Source organism: Triticum dicoccoides, chromosome 4A, assembly GCF_002162155.2.
Source record: "Triticum dicoccoides isolate Atlit2015 ecotype Zavitan chromosome 4A, WEW_v2.0, whole genome shotgun sequence".
Taxonomy (NCBI): Eukaryota; Viridiplantae; Streptophyta; class Magnoliopsida; order Poales; family Poaceae; genus Triticum; species Triticum dicoccoides.
The window spans coordinates 634,590,496-634,595,371 of NC_041386.1; positions in this window are offsets into that span (position 1 = coordinate 634,590,496).

Here is a 4,876-nt window from a genome sequence, read left to right on the forward strand (position 1 = left end):
AAAAATCACCAAACTACTCCTGGTCCATAGTTGGATTATTTCCAACATGAAACATTTTAGTTTGGAGATATTTGAGCATTTAAATATTTTATATAATTTTAAATGCCCAAATTCAAATAGTTATGATTTAATTCAAAACCCTAGGATGGCCTAGGAAAATGTGCACCACTTTTGGCAGAGGTTCTGAACCAAGGCAAAAATGATGGGCATTTTAGAAGGGCATTTCAGGTTCATTGAAAAATTATTTTAGTAAACCCTAGTTGGTTTCAGAGGGGACTGGGGGTTCTGTCATCCCCATTTCAAGTTTCTGATGAATGAGTAAACATGATGCAACACTCTAATGCATAACTAGCTAGGGTGTGACAAGAATTGTATTAACCGGAAACATAATACATGTGTGAATACATAGACAAACTTAGTGTCACTAGTATGCCTCTACTTGACTAGCTAGTTAATCAAAGATGGTTATGTTTCCTAACCATGAACAAGGTGTTGTTATTTGATTAACGAGGTCACATCATTAGTTGAATGATTTGATTGACATGACCCATTTCATTAGCTTAGCACCCGATCGTTTAGTATGTTGCTATTGCTTTCTTCATGACTTATACATGTTCCTATGACTATGAGATTATGCAACTCCCATTTACCGGAGGAACACTTTGTGTGCTACCAAACTTCACAACGTGACTGGGTGATTATAAAGGAGCTCTATAGGTGTCTCCAAAGGCAGATGTTGGGTTGGCGTATTTCGAGATTAGGATTTGTCACTCCGATTGTCGGAGAGGTATCTCTGGGCCCTCTCGGTAATGCACATCACATAAGCCTTGCAAGCATTGCAACTAATGAGTTAGTTGCAAGATGATGTATTACGGAATGAGTAAAGAGACTTGCCGGTAACGAGATTGAACTAGGTATTGGATACCGACGATCGAATCTCGGGCAAGTAACATACCGATGACAAAGGGAACACCATATGTTGTTATGCGGTCTGACTGATAAAGATCTTCATAGAATATGTAGGAGCCAATATGGGCATCCAGGTCCCGCTATTGGTTATTGACCGGAGACGTGTCTCGGTCATGTCTACATGGTTATCGAACCGTAGGGTCCGCACGCTTAACGTTACGATGACAGTTATTATGAGTTTATGCATTTTGATGTACCGAAGTTAGTTCGGAGTCCCGGATGTGATCACGGACATGACGAGGAGTCTCGAAATGGTCGAGAGATAAAGATTGATATATTGGAAGCCTATGTTTGGATATCGGAAGTGTTCCGGGTGAAATCGGGATTTTACCGGAGTACCGGGAGGTTACCAAAACCCCCCGGGAACTATATGGGCCTTAGTGGGCTTTAGTGGAAAGGAGAAAGGGGCAGCCCAATGTGGCCGCGCGCCTCCCCCCTCCCCTAGTCCTATTAGGACTAGGAGAGGTGGCCGGCCCCCCTCTCTCTCTTTCCCCCCTCGAGGAATCCTATTCCAACTAGGATTGGGGGGGGGGGGGAATCCTACTCCCAGAGGGAGTAGGACTCCCTTGGCGCGCCCTCCTTGGCCGGCCGCCCCCTCACCCTTAGCTCCTTTATATACAGAGGCAGGGGGGCACCCTAGGACACACAAGTTGATCCTCGTGATCGTTCCTTAGCCGTGTGCGGTGCCCCCTGCCACCATATTCCACCTCGATTATATTGTAGCGGAGTTTAGGCGAAGCCCTGCTACAGTAGTACATCAAGATCATCACCACGCTGTCGTGCTGACGGAACTCCTCCCCGGCGCTTTGCTGGATCGGAGCCCGGGGATCGTCATCGAGCTGTACGTGTGCTAAGAACTCGGAGGTGCCGGAGTAACGGTGCTTGGATCGGTTGGATCGGGAAGACGTACGACTACTTCCTCTACGTTGCGTCAACGCTTCCGCAGTCGGTCCGCGTGGGTACGTAGACAATACTCTCCCCTCTCGTTGCTATGCATCACCATGATCTTGCGTGTGCATAGGAAATTTTTGAAATTACTGCGTTCCCCAAACAAGGGGGTCTCAGCAGCTGCAGCAGCTAGCGGATGATCCAGCATTGGATAGCACTGTCTCATCCATGCCGAGAAGCAGCGTGGGTTCGGCCCCGGGCGACGCATTGCTGGATAGCTACCCAGTGGATGACATCATGGAGAACACTAACTTCGAGCTACACTTCAAAATGAAGAACATATCCATGAAGGTGGCGGACGCCGTTGTTTTTACAAATCCCCCCGAGGCAACCTTCCATTGCAACCCGATTCGAGCGGGCTATGCTCGTGTCTTGGTTGATGAGGTGGTGGACCAATATTCGGGGCTAGAGCTTGACATTCCTGGAGGTGACGAGGAGCACACACTGGGAGAGGCCAACCATCGTATCATCCTATGGAGAAAGGATTGCATCATCTTTCGAAGGCCACCGACACTGCGTCATCCAACTCCTCGTCGAAGTCCGCCACCGAGTCAGCAGACTCCCGCTCCTCCAAGTCCACCAACACGTCAGGCCACTCCTCCTCCATGTCCGGCACAGTTTCAGGCCACTCCTCCTCCTCCAACTCAGCCACGTCAGCCGTCTTCGCCGCCTCAGCAATCACGGAAGAGAGCCGCCTCAGCTATGGTGCGTAGCGGTACAAGTCGAGGTAGTACTGGAGGTACAGGCGGAGGCAAGCGATTTCAATATGGTCCAAGCAGCCTCGCGCCTCTTCCGCAGAGGCCTTACGACAAGTCCGAGGAGGAAAACGCAGCCATATCGAAGGCCGAGGTGGAAGCCCATTTTGCACTGAAACCGCCACCACCGCCAAGGGAGAAAGTGCCTGATGAAAAGACTGACCACTTCATTCGTATGGCTAGAGCACCAGCTGCCAAGCCTGTTGACACAGACTATGAGCGCCACCTCGGGAAGTTAAATCGAGCACGTCTACAGAAAGAGGCGAGCTCGAACTCGAGCAAATCAGCTGGCAAAAGGAGCGGTAAAACCGTTCCCCAGCTGGGAGAACAGGCGGCGCAATCAATCCCCCCACTTGTTGTGCCAACAACACATGAGAGTACGCGTGCCCAATATTATTGTAGGCAAACCGTTAACGTTCCCGGGCTAAGCGATGTGGTAATAACCGAGGAGCATATTGAGCAGGCTAAAAGGCTCATGATCACTGTTGGACAACTCCTCGATATCGAGCCCATGTCTCTGATTAGAGAGGAGGAAATAAAACGGAAATATGTCCAGGGCCAACCTTTGGTCGAGCCAGACGAGGTCAAGAAGCTCCCAACGAGAATGTATGAATTGCATCAATGGTATATGGACATTACCAAGATTTCCAATCGAGAGTCCCTCATGGTGAATGTCAAGAAGGATCATTACTACCATGAGAAAGCTGTGTCCATTGAGTATTCAGAACTATTTCAGTTATACAATCAAGACGCACTCGACAAATCTATCGTCAGTTGCTATTGTCTGTAAGTGATTTCTTTCTGTAATTTAAGTCTCAAGCTAGCTGTAGTGATCATTTTGATCAATCATTACCTATAATTATCATCACTATATTCTTTTCTGTGGTATTATGCAGGATGAAGATTTATGAAATGAAAAAAGATGGACGCTATGGCATTGGGTTCGTTGACCCAAATACCATTAATGAATACACATGGAAACTAGATCCATATTACGGAAAAAGTATAGAGGAAAGCATGCTAGAGTTCTTCAAGCGCCTCAAATACAATGAAGATATACTACTTCCTTACAACTTCGAGTGAGTCACACTGTCTTGTACTACAAATTCTGTTTTTGCCTACTAGCTAGCTACATGTTTTTGCTTACATATGCCCGCTTAATTAAGACATGCAAACGTATGTGCATGCAGATTTCACTGGATCTTGTTAATCATTAAAGTTGATGAAGGAACAGTTGAAGTACTAGACTCACTACTTAAGAAAGCAGGTGACTACACCATCGTGAAGGGGATAGTCAATAGGTAATTTCAATCATTATTAACTATATCTCGGCCTATTTAATTAGTTCGTCATTTCCTAATAACAACTATTTAATAACCCATTTATTCATTTTCTTTGTCGGCGGGCAGGGCTTGGGCAAAGTTCATCAGCGTCACTCCAGGCCAATGGAAACGAAATCTGAACTGGTATCAACCCAAGGTAAGTAATTAAGTAGTACTAGCTAGCTAGCTGCCATCTATTTAATTGTCATGCTTGATTAATTATTATCTGATCAAATTCCATTCTCGTAAAGGCCCTGAAGCAGGCGCCGGGGAATAATCTGTGTGCATACTACGTTTGCGAGAACATTCACATGATCCGTCCCAAAAGAGCAGATCTCAAAGACAGGAGTGGGTACGTTTGTCAGAACACTATTCACAATTTTTACACCATTATCGATATCTAGTCACACAACTAATACACATGCATATTGATCTCCTTCTTAACAGTTCAAAGAGGTGCGGGAGCAGCTCTTAGCAGAGGACCGCATAGAAGCAATTCAAGAGGAAATAGCGGGATTTTTGCTCGACCAGGTCATAGATCCCAAAGGAGAATACTTTAACCCGCTACCGCCCCCATGAACCACTTCCAATTGTCATCGTGCTCCGAAGGCACCAATTAGGCTAATGCCACTGGCTCCGAAGGCACCAATTAGGAGAAATTGTATATAGCTACCTAATTGTATACATATATACATGTGTGTATATATGTGTGAATTAATGGTGGTTGTGAGACGTTTGATGATATATATATATATATATATATATATATATATATATATATATATATATATATATATATATATATTGGTTCTACTAGAAATTCTATTTATATATATATATATATATATATATATATATATGCATAACGTGTACAATATGTAG